Genomic DNA, 13,778 nt, shown 5'->3' on the forward strand with positions numbered 1-13,778 from the left:
TCTTCAGATCATATTCTCCTAACTTGCACTTGCTTCTCCTCCATCTGGTCCATCGTTACAGCAGAACCGAACATGCCACCACTTTCTTATCACATTACACAAGTCTGGACGAATTGGATACAGGAAAGACCGTGCAAAGAACAGAGTAGACTAATGGCTTCCCTCCTTACAGCTCAGTGGATGGTTTGGAAAGAGCATAGTAATAGGATTTTCAAATTCGAAGCTCACTCGGCTCCATTCACTGCGAGGAAAATTATCTATCTGTTCCAAGATTGGATGAAGCTGATCACAGAGAAAGGAGGAAACACTAAAGCAATATGCAGCTTTGATCTGAAAAACTCGATTTCCGACACCATTGCCACCATGAGGAAGACGCTCGCTGTTAACCTAGTTGGCATGAATTCCACTGTTTTTTCTCCTTCTGGAGATATATCTGATTTAGAGAGTGCAGATTGATAAAGTATACACCATCCACACGGATTCTCTCTCCTTTGCTGATCTCTTTGCCTCCAATCTCATCTATTGTATTATTCTTAATCTGATCCTACCTAGAAGACACTTTAAATGCACCTCCTTATTTCTACCTTGCATGTATTCTTATATGCACTATTTTTGTAATTAATATTTTAATTCAATATATTCGGGGGAATTTCCTTTCCTCCTGGATTCTCAAAAAAACCAAAAGAGAACAGCTGAAACTAGAATTACAGAAACTCCTTCAAGATATTAAGAGCTTCAAGGGTCTCGCTATCAAAAAATAAAACTAATTTCAAGTTATTGCCCATAAAAGTGCTATGCAGCAACTTTGAGCTAATGCAGATCAATAGCTTGCAATTTGATCAATAACTTTGGTGGGTTTTTTTTTCTTCCGACAACTTAAATGGGATTATGACTCCGCATACTGAGAAAGGGATCACGTTATTAGGGGAAATTGAGAAGCTATTATTATTATTATTATTATTTTGATGAAATAGAAGCTATAAAAATTTGATAGACGTTAATTATGAATGCTCAAGGACTTTATCACTCATGGGATGCTATAAGAACTTAAAGGTGAGGGTCTTCGAACGCTATGAGAAACATATCTAAGACTAACATGTAATAGTCCTAGGTTCTTTCTTGAATCATGCTAGTATCGGACTCAAAGCATGGATCTTTAAATCCATTGACCCAAACCATATATAATATGTTAATTTGATCAGCATGACAACAGCGTTGGCCTGTCCAATTTCTCTAGCCAACTAAAGAATCATCCTTAAATTTAGACTACAAGCGAAATTTATGAGTCCATATATATCATGGATATATAAACCCATTTTAGGGACCTATAATCTAATCTAATATATCTAATATATGTATATTAAAATGGAGGCTTCTCAATAGAGAAGCCTCCGTTAGACACGTGGGACTTCAAAAAAAGGAGACGAAGCCACGTGGATAAAAAAAATCACAAAACCCTGGCCATTGTTTCATGGCTGAATGACGAGGGATTTGAAGGATTTTTGAAGGGGGAAGAAGTGTCACCGCGGAGATCGGAGACTACCTTCTTTCCCTACTGCTGAAATCGTCGTGCTTCACGACTCGACGGAGAACTCCAGCTGTCACACTAGCGTCGAGACCCTTGCAAGTAGCCCTCCAATGCCACTCGGTCGAGATCCCTCCAAATAGCCCAACAACACCCCCCCTCCCCCCCAACCTCCCGTCGAGACCCCTCTGAGCCCATCTCTCTGAATGTCCTCTTCCATTGATTTTTTTTCCATTTCATTTCATTCTCTTCTTCGGAGATCTGTGGGGAAGGAGAGCACCTGAGGGAGATCGGAGGGGTTTCTTAGGTTCCGGTTGGATTTTTTCTCAACATATGGGATTTTGGGCGAGTTGTGGTAGTGTGAGTAGGTCCCCAATTGAGATTTTTAAGGAAAAAGATAGGGGAAAAAGTGAAAGGTAAGATCTTTTCTATTGATTTTTTCTTTTTCATTTCATTTCATTTTCTTCTTTGGAGATCTGTGGGAAGGAGATCATCTGACAGGGATCGAAGTGGTTTCTCAGGTTTCGGTTGGTTTCTTGGTAGAAGCATGATGTTAATGAAGGACACATTTTTGATTAAATGCTTGTGAGATGTAGCAAAGACCTTGTTAGTTGGAACATGATCGAATAAGATGGGACTCGGCTATTCTTCTTTCTTTTGGTACCATATGCAATTCGACCCTCTCATACTGACAAGAAGGTCCCACTTTTGAAAACATAAAGAATGGGTTAAGGTAACAAGTTAGTCTATTTCTTCTTTATTTTGGTGGGAGGGAATTAAAAAACTCCAATAGCCTTAGTAAGATGTTGTGGTCAACGAAATTAAAATTTTAATTTTAATTGATAGATCAGGACAATAGAGTTTAATTTTACTTTTCTTCCCTTTCTTACACGATGTTTATATACATTAATCAACAACACAACTATCATAATTGTATCAGTACAAGTTATTATAATATTTCATATAGATGGCGTAATAGCTAACTTTGCTTTCCATGACAAGTAAAGATTCTTACACTAAAGCTGATGGGTTGAACATTTTGATCGACTACTATAAATTTTAATTAAGTTATCAATGAGGTGCATATATATCCTCCTACTATAGAATAGATAATGCTAACAATAGTTCTGATGTTGATGATTATGTATATCAACATTAAAATCGTTGTTATCCTTTGATTTTTTTGTGTATAATTTTATTACGAGTAAGGAAGGATAGTGAATATGCAGGACATCATAATCAAGATCTCTAATTTTGTCATCGACGATAAAAGTCACATTCCATACACTGCATGGGATTCTAAGCTAGTTTTAATATATATATATGAAGCATATGATAACCATGCAGATAAGTTGCTATCTATAGCTTTCGGTCAGAGCATGCTTTACGTGCAAAGAAGCACTAGCTTAAGTGCTCTTGAAATTGAGAAAAAAAAATGACAACTTTTCAATCCCCAGTTTTAAATCTTCATGATCTAGATATGGAGCCACTTCATCCGCACTCGAGTGCTTTCGTCTATTTAGTTTTGAAAGAGCACGTCGATGGAACTTGGTCCTTCTCACATCCCGAGTCAAGAAGTAGGAATTTTTGAAGTTCTTGTGCTTCGTTCCAATATCCATGGCCATATCAATGCTCTCTGGCATTTAACAACCAACAAGGGATAAGAGTAGTTGGAAACTCTCCACGAACTTGGGCCCTCTTAACTTAGATAGCTAGAAATATCTATCTTATACCTTAAAATAACGACAGCATTGGTGTCATCTTCGGTAATAGACAAACCATAAGAAACTTTGTGATGCATGCAGCGTTCCACAAGTGCACGGTCTAACATTCCACATGTACGTGCACTCAGAAGAGAGCCAACTTTGTCCACTTCTCCAACTTGATTTATTTTATACATGATGCTGGCCTGTTTTGCTTTTGCTTTCTCCCCTCCTTTATTTCTTCTTCTCTTCTTCTTTCTACTGGTGAGTTTCTCTCACCTATGTATAATTTTTTTTCATTGTCTCCATGGAATCCTTGGTGGCATTGATATCACCCATTTCATCAGAGAATAAGATGTTGTCTCCTACCAAAATAATTATTAGTAATAAGGTGATATCTAAGGATAATGAGCTCTTTTAGGTTGCAAGGCCGCTGTCAAATTGATACGGGATATACAAGAAATATGGAATATTTTCCTTGGATATGGGATGTATAGGTGTCAACTAATTCGGTGCAAAACCATTACATGCTAGCTGTGCTAATTTGCCACCATCCTAAAATCTTTGCACTTCAATCTAATTCTGATAATTCTATACTTACCAAAAGTTTAAGGCATTTGCTTGACTTTGTATAACTAGTGTGAACTCGCTCATTCTTCGCTGTTCAACATTCAGTGTGCATGCTTTTTCCTAGAGGCAAGACATGAATCTGCTCGCTTTCCCTGAAACATAAGAAACTACAATGGATCGAGTAGATGCATATAAAGAACAAGGACTATCTCATTAACCGAGGTCTGCCCTTTTGTCATTAATCACAGGCTTCTTGCTTCCGCGCCATGGACCAGGACCATTGGAAAACATATTCGTTGCAACAGCGATGCCACATCATATCTGTCACGAACTAATAAAAATTTTTATATTTTATCAATTCTAATATATTTTATTGATTCTCGTAAATGATACCCCACACTATCCTTTTATATTTCACTGACTCCTAACTTTCCATAGGTTTGTCACAAATATAATGTGGCATCACCGTTACAACAAATATTTTTTTCAATTCCAGACAAAACAGGAATATATATATATATATATATATATATATAGTCTTCACAAAATATCCGATCAGTTAACAAAGATCTTGAAAAAAGAACTATTGAAGAATGCTCCAAAGTATCTGCACATATCTTCTACTTCTAGCACGGAAGAAAAATTTACTATAAATTATGAAATTAAAATTTATAATCTTATGTAAAGATATAAAAAAATAAAAAATGCTGATAAAAATAACAAAATTTAGAAATATTATATCCAAATTTAATAGAACGTATGATTGAATTATAATGTCAAAGTCATTGATATCTAAAAAAAGAATAAAATTTGATGACAATAAAAAAAATAATAAAAATTATAATAAAAATCAGAATATAATTATAATTTGATGATAACAAAAATAATTAAAATTTTAAAAATAAAATATAAATATAATTATTTAATAATTATCGATAATATTACTGTCATCATCTCGTTAACAAAAAAAAAAAAACAGCAATACAAGAAATCAATAAAAAATATAATTATAAATTGGTTGTGCGTATTTTCTTTTCCACTTGGTTTTTTCTACGAATTTTTTTTGAATTTGGAGAGGGCGCTAACTTTTGCTCTTCTTCCCATTTAATAGGTATGGAGACAAGAATATATTAAATCATCAAACAGGGTCCGGCTCTACAGGTGGGAGTGAGGGTCCACGTTGATCATATCATCCTGGGTTACGCCTGGTTCCATCCAATATCAAGCTCCCATTCGAAGTCGGTGGTGTCTTTGCGTTATTTTAGTCCCACATCGGACAACTTAAGAGCGTCCGGGCAGGGTGGTAAATATAAAACAGGACCAATGCAGCTTTATCGAATCATACCTTTCTCGGCCTTTTGGCTAAGATCAAGTGTAGTATCTGTTCTTATCAGTTTAATATCTGATACGTGGGCCATCGGCCCATCATGATGTTAAATTAATTTTTGTTGGAGAAGGCCCACCACAGTGGCTTGCTGCTGGGGCTTTCGCGCGTCGCCCTTGCGTTGCACTACCGTACGGGCTGGGCGCACCCCTACTAAAACCTGACCCAAATTTTCTTACGAAAAATTTTATGCATCATGTTAATCTTGAGCAAATAAAAACAAAGACACTTTCAAGTTGATTTGATTGAGTATATGGATGGGATTATGTGATATTTTAGGCTTAAAATCCAGGCATGTCTGGTGATTCCTCGACTTTGATTAAAGGCTATGAATCAACACTTCCGATAGAAAGTCGGCTACCAGCTCGCACAACAGCAAGGAGCAACTCAGCACCGCACTTACATAAAAGAAAATCGTAACAGCAGGGCTATGACTATTGATATCATCTCAAATGGCCACCTCCAAAGAGGCAGCATCTGATGTTTTGTCACCAAAGGTGGCGTTAGCCCGTTAAAACTAATGAGTTCCGATAACATTTTGGCACACCATCATTAAGAAACTACTATATTTGCTTAAATAGTGAGAGGAATCTTTGAAAGAAAACCCTCATTAGTTAGTAGATTAGAAAGAAGTTGCCTAATGTGTTTAGATCCCTGCAGTAAAGGTCTAAGATTTATCTCAAACTTCTGTGGTCATTTTTGTGGATCACTCTTCGTTATTCATATGCAATCCCCCTCCTTTCCTGATTTTTCAACATAATTTTCTTGGTCCTAGAAAGAGATCTTCACTTTTCAACAGGCAACATTGTCCCAACTACAAAACAGGCCTCCCTTTGCAACACCTGCAGCATCAAGTGCTCCACGTCAATCACTAAGCTGGATCAGAGGATGGATAAGTTCTTTTTATGAGTAGAGAAGGATTGATAAGTTAATTCTCAAATGATAGTAATTCAACAAACTCATTAATTTTTTTTTTTTTTTTTTGATGAAAACAAACTTATTAAACTTGATAATAAACTTCTCTCGAAAATATGATAATAAGCCCCCCCAAAAAAAAACATCAGTACTATCACATAGAAATCAACAGCTATAATGTTGGCCCACTGTTTATGGACAAATCATAGCAAGTTGTGAGCATGCTAACAAAAGATGCCAAATTATATACGAGCAAGCTTTGGTTTGGTTTGGATTTGCTGAAAATAATTCCTCAGAACAAGTGACTTGGACAATGTCCAGGCAGGGCGATTCTGTTCGGGCATGAACCTGCTTTCATTGCCTCATCACCATCCGCAAATCAGAAAGCAAATTGAAACTTAAAAGAACTCGGCAAAATGTCATTCAAAGAAGAAACTTAGTGAAAAATATGACTAATCAACACTACATGATTTATGCGATCTCTTTTTACATCGATTTTTTACACATAATTCCACTCATAAACAATGCCCTCAGAAGCTTCCTTGGCCTTCTTGGATATGAAGAACAAAAGACTTGATTGTTGCTAATCATGTCACTTCCTAGTTTTTGCCATTCTTGGCATTAGTGACACCGGGAAATCAAGACTTCATGATTTCTTTCATAATTGGAATAAATTCATAAATCAGATCATTTGATACACCACTAAAATGCTTCGGAGCTAACCTCTACCGGCATCATCTAATTGACCAATGACAGCTCACATGTGGCCTCCACTAAAGGCACCATAAAGCTACATAAGTCTTCTCCAATTGGTGATGGTTACAGTTCAGCCCGCAAACATGCATGGTTATAACCTGCGACCTACCTAACTATCAAACAGTTATGGCACACAACTACTATACTGAATGATGGATGCTGACCCTCATCTTATGTAAACAGCATTCGAAGAACCTCCAAGTATAGGTGAGATATCTGGTCAAGATACTACCTCTCAAAATTTTTTTGATACCGCGTGTTACAGCAGAAAGAAAGAAGAAATAAAATAGAAACAATCAGATACGTGAATCAATCAAAAAAGACTCGCCTCCATGAGGCATGCAAATTTCACTATGAAAAAAAAGAAAAAAAATTATATGAGGAGATCGCACCTTCAATCTTCGTACATCCAATCTCTCATTCACAGAAAGTTCTCTCTCACTAAAACTCTCTCTCTAGAAAGACCACTCTGAACCCCTGAAGCGATCGCTGTCCGCTGTCTAGAAGCCTCCCTGCTCCTGCTCCTCTCAGCGTCTCGCCGCCTCTCTCTCTCTGGGTTCTCTGATTTTTCGCTGAAGGAAACCGTGCCACGGTACCATCTATTCACAGATCAAAGCCTTATAAAGACTTAAAACCGACTTAGATTAGGATTAGGACTTCTAACAATACCAAGAGAACCTCCCTGGACCGTTGGATCTCGACCGACAATGTTCCAGATCGTTAGATCGCGATCCAATCCACAGAATAAGCCATAGACCATGAGAAACGTGTGAGAAACGGTGTCCGGTCCATGGTGGACCACGAGAAACTTCTGAAAAACATTCATGTGATCCACGCGACCGGCCATGGACTGCCCAATCCACCATGGACCGGGACATCAGAGAACTGAGCCTGCATGCGCGTGGGCCTGGGCCGCACCCGCGCCCGTGCACCTGGGCCTGGGCTACGCCTTGCACGCTTGGGCCGCACACTGCCACGCCTAGACCGCGCACCGCCGCACGTGGCCACCGCCGCTCCGCCTGCCTGTCTGCCGCCGGCCGTCGTCGGTCCTCCACCACTCCGGATGTCGTGCCAACTTCAATCGGATGTATCTCGACCATCCGGACTCTGTTTGAGGTGATCTTGGACTTGTTGGACTCCATTTTTCATTGCGGACCTGGTTAGGACTCAATATAGACCGAATCTCGAGACATCAAATCCTAACAATCTTCATCTCGACTCGATATTTGGCATCCTCCTAACTTTGAGAGCTTCTGGATCTCCTCGCCCCTATGCCCTAGAGCAATCACCTGCTAATCATGGATGGACAAATATAGGAGTCAAGTCAGGCTGCTCGATCCCATCTCCATCGTATGCTGTGCTTCTCCTGACTTGAGATCTGTTCGGAGTATCATCCTGCGGCAATAAGAATCTTACCTTGCGATATCATCTTTCATCATCTTGAGTCTCGCATCTCATGTCCAATCCACCTCCATCTGGAGCTCCATCTCGCTCTGAGCTCCGTCTGGCTCCTGAAGCTCCACCTCGCACTAGGCTCTCCGTCAGATAATAATGTCCTCTTATCTTCTTCTTCTCCTCCAGAACAATCCAATCGCCGTATAGCACCTTCAGGATTTCTCCACCAGCTACTGTCCTATAGCCTCTCGAATCCAGTCTACTCAGTGAGATAAGATTCCACCTAAAATCGGATATGTATCAGACCTCCCTCAATCTCCTTATTGCACCATCATGTGTTCTCCAGCTGACCGTCCTGATGCCTCTGATCGTGCAGCTTGATCCATCCGACAGATAAATAGTACCCTCACTATTCTTCAGAGAGTTAAACTGCTCCTCTCTGCAACATACATGATAGGTGCATGCAGAATCTAAAATCCACTGCTGGAAAGAAGTAGATACCTCGTCAGATATCTCAAGAACATCTCCTTCTGAATCGCTACTGGCTGTTGCTACAGCAGCCATCGTTCGATCCTAAGTTGAGAATAATCTCTGACTAGATGCCCCAACTCGTCACATCGGTAACATCTGATTTTGCTCAAGTCTCTCGTCCTGGATTGGACCGTCCTCATCGTGATTTCCTGTCGCTCTGTCTACTGCCTCCTGCTCCTCTAGAAATCACCAAAGCTGAGCTATCGTCATCTGAGCTCAAAGCTGGGTTCTCTCTCTTGAGAACCTCGTTTTGAAGAATCACCGCGGTGACCTCGTCCATCTTGATGGTACTCTTTCCCACTAGAAAAGCAGTCACCAAGGACTCATATGAAGGGGGAAGCGACGCTAACAAAATCAACACCCTGATCTTCTTCTCAACATTCTCGCCAATGCTGAGGAGGTCAGTGAGGATCTTCTGGAAGTGGCTGAGAAACTCCTGCATGCTCTGTCCCTCACTCATCCGTAGTTGGTAGAACTACCTTCAGAGAAAGAGAGTGTTGGTGAGAGATTTCGTCATGTATAACTCCTCGAGCTTCGACCACAGCACCGTCGAAGAAGTCTCACCAAGCATATGGATCACCATATCATCCGCTAGATACATGTGGATGGTACTCACCGCCTGTATCTATAGCCATCTCCAATCCTGCACCTCCATGGTGGTCGCTTCTCCTCGCATAAGAGAGAATCGATCAACCCTTGCTGCATGAGTACGTCCTTCATCCTTGCCTGTCACAAGGAGAAATTGCTCTTTCCATCAAACTTGTTAATCTTCATCTTGATTGATCATGTCTTCTCCATCTTCAGTCATGCTCACCACTACTGCAATCTACGTCTTTATACCGCCTCACTCTGATACCATTTGTAGGTAAGATGTCTGGCTAGAACACCACCTCTCAAGACTTTTTCGATACCACACATTTCAGCAGGAAGAAAAAAAAAATAAAATAGAAACAATCAGATACATTGATCAGTCAAAAAAAGGCTCACCTCCACGAGGCATACAAACTTCACTATGAGAAAAAAAAAAAAAAAATACAAGAAGAGATCACACCCTCAACCCTCGTACATTCAATCTCTCTCTCAGAGAAAGTTTTCCCTCACAAAAATTCTCTTAGGAAGACTCCCTTGAACCCCTGAAGTGATTGCTGTCTAGAAGCTTTCCGCTCCTGTTCCTCTCAGCGTCTCGTCGCCTCTCTCTCTCTCTCTTCGTGGGTTCTCTGATTTTTTGCTAAAGGAAACCGCACCACGGTGCCATTTGTTCATAGATCAAAGTCTTATAAAGGCTTACAACCGACTTAGATTAGGATTTAGACTCCTAATAATGCCAAGAGAACCTCCCTGGACCATTGATCTCGATCGGTAGCATCCCAGATCGTTAGATCGCGATTCGATCCATAAAATAAGCCATAGACCACGAGAAATGCATGAGAAACCCCTGAGAAACGTCTATGTGGTCCACGTGATCAGTCATGGACCGCCCGATCCACCATGGATCGGGATATCAGAGAACTGAGCCCCCACGTGCGTGCGCGTGGGCCTGGGCTGTGCCTTGTGTGCGTGTGCTCGAGCCGCGTGCTACCACGCTTGGGCCGCGCACTACCGCACGCAGCCGCGCCACCACACCTCCGCCGGCCCGCCGTCGGCCGCGTCGGTCCTCCGCAGCTCCAGATTTCATGCCAACTTCAATCGGACGTATCTTGACCATTCGGACTCTATTTGAGGTGATCTTGGGCTCGTTGAACTCCATTTTTCATCGCGGACTTCACTGTGGACTCAATGTAGATCGAATCTTGAGGCATCAAATCCTAATACTAAGAATACTTGTTTTTATTTGCACTTTGCTATTTTTACTTTTCTCAAATCTTCACTGGTTTTATGAAATTCTTAATTTAATTTAAGCATTGGAGGATTAATAGCAGGACAAACTCTAACAATCCTTTGGTATTTTTTCTCTTATTTTCAGGTCAGCCAGTGAGCATCAAGCAGATTTCTCCATCTAAGCACAGCTAACCACTTCCCAATTGTCCAGATCACTTTAGCTTGGATTTTGGAGGAAACAGCTACCTTTCTAGCTGGAGACCAATATCTTACAGTTAACCTGGGATCTGCGAGCCCAGAAGTGTTGAATACCTTGCTTAGGCCCCGAGGGTATGTTACATAATCTTCAATGTAAATAGTAATGACCTCTAACGGCCTTGCTTCAAGAAATGTATGAATTTCTTGAAGCACTTTGATGTCAGGTTGCCAATCATCAGCTATTCAAGATGAGTGATTATTTGGGAGATTCAGAAATGAGACTGCCTTGAGAAAGTTCAGGCTAAAATATTATAAAAGCAGGGATATTGTAACAGTTGCTGCTGAAGGAGTGCGAGATGCACATGTCATTTTCAAAATCATAGATGTTAAGCATCAACTCCCTCACACCATTCTGCATTCAGACCAAAGTAATTTTGATACGCATGGATGATCGCTGAAGCATGGATTTACCAAAGGTTGCCAAAGTATTGATATGTATGCTTATGCTTCTAATTAGATGGAAAAAAGTATAATATTAATATGGACATTATTTTGCTTCAGATTGGTTGGCTGAATATGCTAGAACCTCCATTGCATTTTTCTTTTTTGAGTTAGGACATGGCAATCAATGCAGTATCACATTTAAAAAATAAATGATGCAATCCATCGTAGATGTCTCAAAAGTTGGCATTGTGTAAAAAGCATCAATTTTTTTTTTTCTTTTTATCAGTTAACCATTTTGTTATAATATTCATATCGATAAAAATATGTACCCATCGGAGCAGTAAAGGCTGTCAGTCTCATTGCAAAGTGGAATGACAAAGGCAGATACATCCAAGTCAAATCATTGTGATTATTTACATTAGGCATGTGCGATCCTGTCACATTAACACCGCTCACGTGAAAGATTTGAAATGGGCCTCTCTAGATGGGCCCATGCTAATGCGAATCAAAGATCCGAGAAGAGAGAGGATGTCAGAGTTACAGCTCGATGATTTCAAAAATATGCAGGGCAGAACAATGCTGGCTGATTTCTCCTGATCTCACAGCAAGCGACGAAGGAAATGTGGATATTCTATTACCCTGCAACGGAGACTGGTGCATGAGAGAGATGTCAGACTATTATAATACAGACACACACACACACATACAAACACTATTGTTGTGGACAGGCGTGGGAGGACCTCCCTTAATAGTCCCACATCGGACAACTCTGGTGTGTGCATGTGCTTAAGAGGGATACGAACATACCTTCCCTCACGAGGTGCCTTTTGCGGGACGTTGACCCCAATGCAAGGGACAAAACCGTGAGGCCGTCTGCGTGACGCCGGGCGGGACAATCCCCGGTGGGGACCACTGGGCACGCTCCCGGTCCGGACCCAGCCAAAGCGGGCAATACTTCGTGGGGCGGAGCGTGCGGTCTCCGACGACCTGCTTGACACGTGCGCACAACAGTGGCGCGCCAGGTAGGGGTAACCCGCCCCCTGTCGCTCAACACCTGCACCCTCCAGAGTGGGGGGCATCTGTTGTGGGCAGGCTGTGGGGGGACCTCCCTTAATAGTCCCACATCGGGCAACTCTGGTGTGTGCATGTGCTTAAGAGGGATACGAGCACACCTTCCCTCACGAGGCGCCTTTTGCGGGGCGTTGATCCCAATGCAAGGGACAAAACCGTGAGGCCGTCTGCGTGACGCCGGGCGGGACAACCCCCGGTGGGGACCACTGGGCACGCTCCCGGTCCGGACCCAGCCAAAGCGGGCAATACTTCGTGGGGCGGAGCGTGCGGTCTCCGACGACCTGCTTGACACGTGCGCACAACAACTATTATAACTTTGGGTAACATATTTGATAGCACAACCTCAACAAGTCTGTCAAACAGGACAATCGAGCTTCCCCATTTCTTTTTTTTTTTTTTTTTTTTTCTTTTCTAGTTCAAAACATCAATCACAGTCACAACTGGAAGAGACGAAGCCGGTGATCGGATGATTGTGGAAATAAAAAGACAGAAAAAGAAAGCAACTGGTATGAGAGTATTCCATTTAATTTTCTTCCTTCTGGTTAGGCTCCTCTGTTAATCCCCACCCCAAGAATTCCCATAGCATGAGACGAGTTCACCTGACCTGAAGTTCTCAGAACGTGTGTATTGCATGTGGACCCCATCAGGCCCGCAATACGATATCACCTGTCACGTGGCCAACTTGTAAGAAACCGTTTGAACGCGAGAAGCCGGGGAGGAGGATAGCTCGCACGGTGCAGTCCATAGGCCGCGACGCGGTTTTCTTTTTGATTTTTAGAACAAAGAAAACTGAGAAAGCCTAATCGGTTCCCGTTTCCCATCACCCCTGACGCTCCGATCCAAGAGAAGAAACACCGCGGTGGTTCTCCCAATTCCTAAACATGAATTTGAGAGAGAGAGAGAGAGAGAGAGTGAGAGAGCACGTACTTTGAGCTGGGAGGTGATGGAGTCGTGCTGGTTGATGTAGCTCCGGTGGCAGACTTGCACCCCAGCGCACCATCGCGTATGAGTCTCATGTCGAACGGAAACCCCTTGTCCTGTAAACACACCCTGCATTCCATGTATCCCAACAAATTCTATGATTGTGACGTGGAAGCCAAGAAAAGAGGTGCATTTGGGATACCAGTGACCTGATGACACACGAGAGAGAAAGAGAGAACTAGAGAGGCACATGCCTCCATCTCCAATTTTCTTTTATCTCTTTTCTAGCTTTAATTTTCCCGAACTTTGAAACCAGAGAAGTGTGAACAGTGGCATTTGCTTTCTCCGTGGCTTTGGAGCGCGTACATATATAATGAAGCTATGTTTACCTTCCCATCTTCCAAAAATTTTCTTTACAAATCCTTTTCTTTTTTTTTCATCACTCCCCTTTGTTGTTGGCAAGCAAGTTCTTCAGTCTGTCTGTCTCTCTCTTCTCTCTTTTTTCCTCACTAATCCCAAACAAACCCCGGTGGAGATGTACAACCCT

General features: G+C 41.6%; 1 non-coding gene across 1 annotated transcript; it reads left to right on the forward strand.

Moving 5' to 3' along the window:
* Nucleotides 1-5,139: 5,139 nt before the first annotated feature.
* Nucleotides 5,140-5,335, forward strand: LOC114914496 (U2 spliceosomal RNA). Its single transcript, XR_003801753.1, has one exon. It is a non-coding gene; the product is annotated as a U2 spliceosomal RNA (small nuclear RNA).
* Nucleotides 5,336-13,778: the final 8,443 nt, after the last annotated feature.

The sequence above is a fragment of the Elaeis guineensis genome, chromosome 8, assembly GCF_000442705.2.
Source record: "Elaeis guineensis isolate ETL-2024a chromosome 8, EG11, whole genome shotgun sequence".
NCBI lineage: Eukaryota > Viridiplantae > Streptophyta > Magnoliopsida > Arecales > Arecaceae > Elaeis > Elaeis guineensis.